Raw genomic sequence first — 10,646 nt, forward strand, 5'->3', positions numbered from 1 at the left:
TGCATTTTTGTTCATTAGCTTATGACGAACAGATAATCTAATTCTATTCAGTAATAAATCAGTTTCACTCTTGCAATTTATAATGACAAAGTTGGCCCGTCTAAGGTAGTCGGGTTTTGTAAATTTCTCAATTCTTTGTGCATTACTTTGTTGACATGTTTTGTTTTTCTTGTATTGAGAAAAATATATTATTCAGTGAAAGTAGGACATTAGGACATTTATTCAATGAGAAGCTACTTTAGATTCGATACTTAAAAATGGAGAGACAACTTGTGAGTTCGTAAGAACATAGAGAATTTTATAAAAATATTAATGATTTCACTTAAGATAAAGTTATAATTCATATGTGGTGTGAGTGAAAGTACTTCCCTCCACATGTACTTCCCTTAAGGAAAAAAAATAGAAAATCATCTACAAGGACAGTTATATTCGTGAATGCGTATTGGCTGTTACATTTATAACAATTTATAGAAAGTTGTGAATCTTGTCCAATGATGCATCACTAATTAACCCCTTAATAGTCTATATTCGTAATCTGCCAAAACAACTACAGTTATGTGCATGGCCCGTTTTTTATAATAACATAACGCATTTTATTAAATATCAAATTTTAACCTATTAATATTAAATTATAGTGATTTCCGACGTTTTTCCTTCGAAAATGCCACTTTTAATTAACGTTTGAAAGGAGAAATAAATATTTTATGTTTAAAGTTATTACTGTAGTAAACATGCTCCCTGAGTTTATTTGGAAAAATAAATTGTCAGTTTTCTTATTTAATGTTCATTGGATATATTCCTGGCAATGATTATGATTGTATGATCGTGTTATAATACCTCTAAGAAAATACTATAAATCGACATTAATTTTATTCATTGCACAAATCCAATATTTCCAGATAATGATGATTTGGCATCTGAGAGATTTAAGTTGTTGCAAAAGGACGCTCGAGTTTTGTTTTACAAAAAAAAAAAAAAAAGCAGATACTAAATTTAACTAAAGCAAAATGCTAGAATAGACTTAATAGCTTTTGGATGAAAGCACATGTAAGAATAAAAACAGGGCTATAGAGTTAAGTTAATCTATGAATATGATGACAAAGATAAAGTATAGACGTTTAATAATATAAGTTGATAAGAACAACTTGTCCTTTTCAAGACTAGGTGTTTGAAAGAAATTCTAGTCTATGCAAAAACTGTGTAGTACGCTTTACAAATAATCGATTCGTTACATGTATAAAATACATATTTTACGAATTTAAAGAGTGTTTCTGTTATTGTTATTCAAGTTAAACTATAAAATTTATCTTAATGATAGTTCAGAATCAAATATCACGTTAAGAAGTATATTAAATCAAACCTTTCTGTTGGATAGTGTATACTTTTATTATTCCTCTCATTCGATTTAATTAACACTCCTACGAAAAGTGGGGCCTAATAGGCCCCAGAGCAGCTTGAAAGGTTATTAATATTAGGCTAATAATATTGTATTTAAATGAAATGAAATCAAATGAAATGGAAATTTCATACGCTTCTGAAAATCTCAGGCTTTGCATCGAAATAAAGACAAAAACATATTTCCGATTTTTTATGACGTGAAGAAAGATATTTAACTTTATTTTGGTTCTGTATATTTCTTCTCCTTCTGAAGAACAGCCTATCATTCTCTCCATATCATACATCGAAATGTGCACATCTTCCACCGATACATGGTAAACCAGGACAACATCGACACTAGAAAGATTCATGAGCTGTCAGAGTTTATCACGTTTAAATAAAGAATGATGAATTGAATGAAATATCATTTCATATTTAAACATCAATGAAGGACAACAGTATTCTAATAACAATAGTGTTTGTTTGATTACTTTTGTTTTTATATCATTATATTCTACAAATATAACTGTTGTACCTTCTTTATATCAAACAACCAAATAACAACTATAATGTACGATACTCTAGGAAAGGTACTTGGAACACATTTGACATGTGTTCACGTTACCTTATGCACCCACGTCATTCGTCGATAGTTATAAGTTTAAGAATTGGTTGAAAAGTTGTTAAAATTAAAATATGTAATATGCTTGAATAAACCTTAAATAGATTCCCAGTAAATCTAAAAACACCATAATGATCAAAGGTTCCCAACCAAGAAATACAGATAAAAGTTTAATACTTCAGATTTGCACAGTTTTTCGCACTATCCACTTTATACTATATGTTAACAGTCACTGTTAAAATCTTTTGCAAAGAATAATTTCCATTCCCTATGTGCTGAGATTTCCAGTAATCAGTTTTTCTTGATGCGTTATGTGATTAGAAATGTAAACGGATTTTTTTTATATCATTCTATCTGGAACAATAAGTTCAACCCAGTTTATGTGTTGTGTGTTACTATTTATTATGGGGAATATTTTTTAAAATATTGTTTTATATGTTTTATGGGAATAAAGTCTTCATTAAGTACTATCTTCTCCTTTGGCATGTTCATCAATAACTGTTTCTATGCTATCTCTATTTAATTAAAATATCCATCACTTCACTATTAGTTTTATTCCATCAGTGGTTCCGTCTGCAGACTTATACTGCCAGAAAAAAATGGCTTTCGATACCTGTGATGGGAAGAGAACAATAAAATCTTTGTGTAGCTTTGTGCATGATGGTATAGAATATCATATTATAACGTTCACAAGGCTGAGAAAATTAGCATGTTCTTCTAACCACCACGTCATGCTAACTCTCTTCAACAGGGAATAATATTATTATTTGTCTACAAGGATAACGATAGTTTCAACGTTAGTTTTGCTAAAATTTTGAAATATTACTTTTCCAGTAAATATTCACGCTTCCAGATAACGCATTAGATATAATAATGTTTCTCAATCCTCGAATTGTAGACCAGAGCAGGCTAGTCATAACAACATTTGTAGACGTGTGAAATTTGAAAAAAATAACAAACAAAAACAACTAACAGAACATTCACATGCAGATCGTAATAATTTTCAGTTATACTTGCATTTTAACGGTCGTTGAAAGTTTATGGAAGTGGCTAACCGACCCCTGGTGTCAGAATGTTTGAGAAACGTTGCTGACTAGAGCATATAATGAAGCTTAGTTTACTCACACAGTGATTACTTAAAGCTGTTCTTACATTGTAATTCTGTCGACTTTGCAAAATTAGTATAAATATAGGTATGTTCAAGGAAAGGTTCAAAGGTGAGTCTTTAGACTATAACGCTAAAAATCTGGTTTTAATATCTGTGGTGGGCACATTACAAATAGCCAATTGTGCAACTAACTAACTAACAGTTATTACTTGGTTTTATTGGAAACCTTTCAACTACTTTAAAATGTTCATCAACACCTAATAATTTTTTAATATTCTCATACTTTAATGTTTTTCTAAACTTAACATAATTTTTATTTACTAAACACAACATGAGAGGTTTCCAAATGTTTATATTTTGAATGTAGTATATCACTAAATCTAAGAATTTTATCAGCTTGAGTTCAGTATCCCAGTGGCTCAGCGTTATGTCTGCGGATTTTCAACGAGAAGTACTGAGTTTCGATACTTTTGGTGGGCAGAACACAACTAACCTATTGTGTAGTTTGTGCTTAATTCGAACAACAACATATAAGTTGAATACAATATAAAAACAATGTTTTTATTTTACTAGATGAATTGTCGGCCTGTTTATCACGTTGTTCCTTCAGTTTTGAAACATAAAACATAAACGTCTAAGTTACATAAGATCTATGTCACGTGTAATATTGTTTTCATTGTTCAGCAAAAAGTTACACATTGGCTATCTGAAATATATCCACGTTGGGTATCTACACCCAATATTTAGTATCATAAATTATAAGACTTATCTCTGATCCATTAGAAGAGTGTGAGCACGTAAGATGTAAAACAGTTTTATAAAGTTACGGTTGTAATTCGAATATTGTCAAAGTATTTGTTACAAATATTTCCTGCACTATAGTCTAACAATGTTTTATAAATTTCTTTATTATTATTTGTTTTTTCTTGTGAATATGCTGCTTTCAATTTCTTTTTAAGACCAAATTTAGCTTTTTAAAACAAACTTTTAAGTCCGTTTGAATCCCAGTTGTATGAACTAATCATTCTATTTATTCTGTTGTTTTTCAGTTAGAGCTCAAGGCGAAAGAAGGGAAAAAAGTGATTTTATAATTTTGAAACTGTTCAAGGTTTGAAGATGTTTTATTGCCAATATTTGTAATAATATAAAAGCTTGAAATAACACAATCTGTAATGCAACATACGTGAATAGTATTAAAAGAATTTGATAATTAAAGATATGTTAAAATCCTAGGTTCTGATCTCTTTGTACGATATGGAGAACGTATCTATTGTTCTCAAACACTCTAGTATTGCATTGAAGTAAAGATAAACGAAATTTTGTTGTTTCTTTTCTTTTTTATTATTTCATATAGAAATATCTATAAAATTCAGATAGTTGACAGATTCCAATAATTATGTAAAAGTGAGAAATGCAGGCCAAAGTAGTGAATGTTTCCATCCTTTATTATTTCGGGATCTATTTTCTTTTGTCGTTCCATCTGAAGAACTGCCTGTCATTCTCTCGACATCATCCAACGAATTCTGTACATCTTCCATTGAAACATATTAAACCAGGACAACATCGACACTAGAAAAATTAATTAGATGTCAAAGTTTATCGCGTTAAAATAAAAGAATAATGAATTGAATAAAATATTATTTTATATTTAAACACCAATCAAGGACAACAATATTCTAATAACAATAGAGTTCATTTGATTACTTTCGTTTTTATGTCATTATATTCTAGAAATATAACTATTTTACATTCTTTATATCAAATAACCAAATAACAATTGTAATGTACGATACACTAGGAGAGGTACTTTGAACACGTCTGACTTGTTTTTTGCGCTACCTTGTGCATCTACGTCATTCGTCGATAGTCATAAGTTTAAGAATTGAAATGACTGTCAAAGTTGTTGAAATTAAAAGATGTAATATGCTTGATTAAACCTTAATGAGATTTCCAGTAAATATGAAAACATCATAATGATCAAAGGTTGGAAATAAAGGTAAATGTTTAATACATCAGATTTGCACAGGTTTTTGACACAATCCACTATATTTACATGCTAACAGCAATGGTTAAAATCTTTTGAAAAGAATAATTTCCATTTCCTATGTGCTGAATTTACAGTTATCAGTTGTCTCTTGATGCGTTATGTAATTCCAAATGTAAACAATTTTCTCACCTCAGTGTCTCTGGAACAATAAGAATAACCTAGTTCCTGCGTTGTGTGTTTAAAATAAGATTATTAAATAAAAATAAGATACATAATTATTCTCGGTTACTTTTTATTACGGTAATGTATTTTTAACAATAGTTTTTTTACATATTTAATAGGAAGAAAGTCTTCGTTAAATACTATCTTCTCCTTTGGCATGTTCATCAATAACTATTCGTATGCTATCCGTAGTTTCATTAAAATATCCATCACGTAACTATAAGTTTAATTCCTTCAGTAGCACGGTCTGCGGACTTATACAGCTAGGGCGCGGCATGGCCTAGCGCGTTAAGGCATGCGCTTCGTAATCTGAGGGTCGCGGGTTCGCGCACGAGTCGCGCCAAACATGCTCGCCCTCCCAGCCGTGGGGGCATTATAATGTGCGGTCAATCCCACTTCCCTCTAATCTTACACTGCTAAATTAGGGACGGCTAGCAAAGATAGCCCTCGAGTAGCTTTGTGTGAAATTCAAAACAAACAAACAAACTTATACAGCTAGAATTCGGCTTTCTATAGCCCTTTGTGTACCTTTGTGCATTATGGGATGGAATATAACCTTCACAAGGCTGAGAAGATGAGCATGTTATCCTAACAACCAGGTCATGCCAAGTCCTCTTTAAAAGGGAATGAGACTATTATCTGTCTACAAGAAGAAAGTGTGATTTATCTAATGCAGAACTATTGTCCTGGGTCCACCGGATGTGATTTTAGAATTATTACAAAAAAGCTTTAGGTTGCTGGTGGATGGAAGAGTCTCTTAAGATTAGCATCCAGTAGTGTTTAAGATTATTTTTCATAAAGTATCAAAATAGAAATAACAGATAACACTTTCACAGTACATTGAATATGCTTCACGAGACATAGCAAGGTACGCTACACATTAATTTGAGTAACTGACGTTCTGAGTCAGTTATAATATTGGAAACTATGATTACCCTTATTTATTGTATACATAGTCTGAGATACTAACGAATAAATAAATGAATCAGTCTTTGACAAGTAAATAAAAAAAGAAGATGCCTACATAAAAGTAATTACTTCATAAAACTATACAAAAAGACTCACTGTCTGCCATTCCCGCAAACAATAACCTTTTCCTGTTGTTCCACCACCTGTATCATCTTCCTGAGCAGTAATCGAAACTACCGCTACTAAAAGTATCGCTAAGATCACCCACTTGTTCATCACAAACAACCAAGAAAGCTGCAAAGTGTAATAAAATATGCCAGTAAAAGCAAAACAAAGCAATAAAATAGCCCAAGATTTTTCAAAACATATATTTAATACATTGTATTAATAGGAGTAAAAGTGTATTCAGTGATAGAAGCTTAAAATATAAAATACATTTATCTAGTTGATAGTTTCGGAAACGTAAGATGATATATATATATAATTATAAAATATATTCTAATCTGATCAGTAAATATACGTTGCAACTATATGTTAACTATCCTTAATTGTAGTCTTGGTTATGTTTTAATCAACACTAAAAATTCAAATAATATATTCAGTTTTTAAACAAAAATTTTGAGTACAATTTTCACTTACTACAGAAATCTTTGCTGTTTTCTTATGCAGTTGTTGACAATACTTGTGACTGTCATTCAACTGGCTTTATATATACAATACTTGTGACTGTCATTCAACTGGCTTTATATATACAATACTTGTGACTGTCATTCAACTGGCTTTATATATACATATATATATATGATATGTACAACGACGAATAAAAATTTTTACTTCCTAGAAATTTCACTGGTAATACTATTACAATCAAATTCTTTTTAAGACATATTGCGTAAAGGTAAAATTACCAGAGAATCTGGTTTTAAGTAATTAAAAGTGAAAGAACGAGTTTCTTATCTATCTGTAGAACAATGAAAACAAAAGCTTTCTTACAAGATCACAATTCCTACATTCGTTTCTAAAACAAAATACCCATGATATTTCAAACTTGAGTGGAATTTACTCAAATGAGCAATGAACTCCTGGATTGAAAATTCTATCTTTCCAGAGAACTTGAAAAAATTTTGAAATCATCATCAAAAAGCTCAAATTATGTATGGCTCACATCATGAATCATTCATTCATTTACAAGTCAATAAAGTTTTAAAAATTAAATATCACTTTTTCCTGATACGCCACAGACCAAAAAAGTGCACAATAGTGTGAATTAATGATGAAAATGTTGAGCTAAAATATAGTACTGTGTTAAGGTGCGAAAACAAGAGTATATTCTGTCATTATTTTCATTTTATGGTGCTAAGTCTTCCATACAATTATAAAATGTAACTTTTAATAATATGGTAATGCGTCACTGATCACTGTTGACAGTCGACAGGGTGAAAATATTCATCACTTTTTAGAATTCCCATATACTTGTACCAAGAGCATATTATAAAGGTTCCGGTTGAATGAACAAACTGATGAAATTTAGTCTCTGAAGTAACTGTCATGGTCACAACTAAATAAAAAGAAGATCGCAAGGATTTAGCATATGGACCCAGTGTATGATAAAATAAATCAATTTAATAGCACTCAATGAAAAATCTATGATAAAAACAGAGTTACATATTACATATTGTTATCATGTCACGGCACAGGAAGCGTAGACAATTGTCAATAGAGCAGAAATTTCACGAAAGTGTTTTATGTGATGCTGGTTGGACTCTATGAAAATTACTGGAAACTTGAAATGTTCCCCAAACACGGCCAATTACACCGTAAATCGTGAGACTGAGATAGATAATTTCGAAAATAGGAAAGAAGAAGACAAAACGCTTTAATTTGATGGCATTAGTGATAAGTATCTTCGTTTGTGTAGCGTTTTTGACAGAAGTAAAACTGCCTCTGACCATGTACCACATGACAGAAAAGAGTCCAGATTTACAAGAAAGCTAAAAGAAAATGGAATATTTGAAGATTAAACTAAAGCAAAGGGTTCATAACTGCTATACGACCAAATATTGAAAAGTGATTAAAGGGACTTTCTGACCCCCAAACTCGGTAAGGGATCTGTGTTTGGGACACATTTTGGTGGAAACAACTTCTTTTGTTTGGGGTTTATAGTTTATAGAATTATAATTGCCCCTTTACATTGGTGGAACTCAAGCTTGCATTTATTGGTTTAGCAGTATATTTGTCAGACCTGATGATATTCACTACGAAATGCCGCAAGATCTTTCTCTTGCGTCTCTTGTTATTCCTCTGGTTGATTCTAACCGGGTCTAGCAGGAGAATGCTTTTCCTGATGCTTGGTGCCGGGCTATTGTTCTCCCATTTTCTAAGCCTGGGAAGGATTCCATGATTCCTTCAAAGTACGGTCCAGTTGCTTTGTATAACTGCTCTGTAAGATATTAGAGACAATGGTTAATGCTCGTCTTGTTTGGTTCCTCGAATCAAACAGCTTCCTCTCCCCACCTGGTTTTGTTTCTGATGACAGCGCTCCCCCATTGACTGCCTGATTTTACTTGAAATGTCAATTATGACAGATTTGTACGCTTCTTCAGTCCAGAAATGTGTACATTGAGTCTCATTAACGTTGCAAAAGTCATAATATATACATATTTTTAGCATATCGACCTATGGAAAAAAGGTAATTCAAAGTAACAATATTATTAGCCACACCTAAGGAATTGTATGAACCTTTTGTTCACATGTGTGTCATTATCTCTAGTTAAGTACAGAGCTACACAATCATGGAATATCAGGTGTTAGCAATATAAGCCTTCACACTTTTACCTGCAGCACTTCGTGGCATCTCTAGTTGTTCGATGTTATTAATGTTATGAGACTGTTTTGGTTTGTACGGAGATAGAAATATGTAATCGCATCTTCGTTTTAGATTATCATGGTCAACGTTTTTTTTTTCGTTTTCTATTTGCAAAATAAAATGGACTCCACGTCGGATGTACAATTTCAAAACATATTGAGATAATACTCCAATAAAGAAGGTCATTCAATACAGTTAAACAGCTTATATAAAAAGCGGTTTTTATAATAAAAAGTAAAGTATTTGTTGTACTGTTTATTTAAAGAAATATAAACAATTTCTTTCAGTGGAATTGAAAACTATCCAATTTCTAACATATAAAGTAAATACATTACATGAAATAAATTAGTTAATTTCTGTTTAATTTTAGTCCAAATCACGTTTATACCTATTATATAAACAGTTTTATCTACTTGTCTTGAGAACATGAAAAAGTAAACATTTACGACTGTTTTTAATAGAGATTAAAAGGTACACAAATTAGTTCTTCTTATCTTTAGTATGCTATATTTCATACTATTTAACACATTAAATATTTCAACAATCTATGAAGCATTTTCTAAATCCCATTGTGGAAATGAGGTTCTCTGTAAACCTTTTGTTGTACATTTTGTAACGTGAAACAAATTTTAGATAAGTAAAACTAATCAGTAGGTTCATATTCAACTTATTTAATTTCAAAATTGCTGCATTATGATTCTATGTTATTACAAATAAAATTCCATCTCTTATTGCTGACATTTTCCCCATTAGTTAGCTTCTCAAATGTATAGCAAAATGTATCATAGTTTTAGTTGTAGAATAAAGTAATAACATATTCGTGAGAAAAGTTTTCAATTTTATAACGCCATCGTTGATATGCAATGTCCTCATATACAAAAGGTGAAAAACAGGAATATTTGGAAACCCGTTAATTCCCTTTTGTGCAACATTTACACAAGTGAGAGAAATAATTACTGGTTAGGTAAGGTACATTATAAGTTACGAAATGTTTCTACCAATATAGAAGGACAAAAGTATTGACATTTCAACACGACAAAATGAAAAGTTTACCGACTTCCTTTCGAACACAAATACAAAACGAAGTTTAATTATTCATTAATGAGATAAGATAAGTGTTTTCATCGTGCGTTATGAAAAATAGTGTATTTAGAGTTACAATTTATAATGTTAGGACATATTGACATCCACAACTGTTGTACTATAGATATTATTAAATTGCAAGCAGGAAATGTTTCTATGACATTTTTATTTTTGGTTTGGATTGTTTCGAATTTAGCGCAAAACTGCACGATGCTTACTTGGGCTAGCCAACCCTAATTTTGCAGTGTAAGACTAAAGGGAAGGCAGATATTCATCACCACCCACCGCCAATTATGGGCTATTTATTTTTTTTCCCAACGACTAACAATTTAGCCCATTACATTATAACGCTCCAATGGCTGAAAGGGCAAGCATGTTTAGTGTGACAGCGATTCGACCATCAGATTGCGAGTTGAGTGTCTTATCCACTTGCCCATGCCGGCCCACTATGACATTTTAGGACTACATGAAT

The 10,646-nt window shown here is 31.3% G+C and overlaps 1 long non-coding RNA gene across 1 annotated transcript; it reads right to left on the reverse strand.

The window, feature by feature from the left end:
* Positions 1 to 4,436: 4,436 nt before the first annotated feature.
* LOC143232229 (uncharacterized) lies at positions 4,437 to 6,979 on the reverse strand. Its single transcript, XR_013017451.1, has 3 exons — positions 6,865 to 6,979; positions 6,382 to 6,519; positions 4,437 to 4,676 (listed from the first exon to the last, which is right to left on the reverse strand). It is a non-coding gene; the product is annotated as an uncharacterized LOC143232229 (long non-coding RNA).
* Between the last annotated feature and the right edge of the window lie 3,667 nt (positions 6,980 to 10,646).

Source organism: Tachypleus tridentatus, chromosome 11 (genome assembly GCF_004210375.1).
Source record: "Tachypleus tridentatus isolate NWPU-2018 chromosome 11, ASM421037v1, whole genome shotgun sequence".
NCBI lineage: Eukaryota > Metazoa > Arthropoda > Merostomata > Xiphosura > Limulidae > Tachypleus > Tachypleus tridentatus.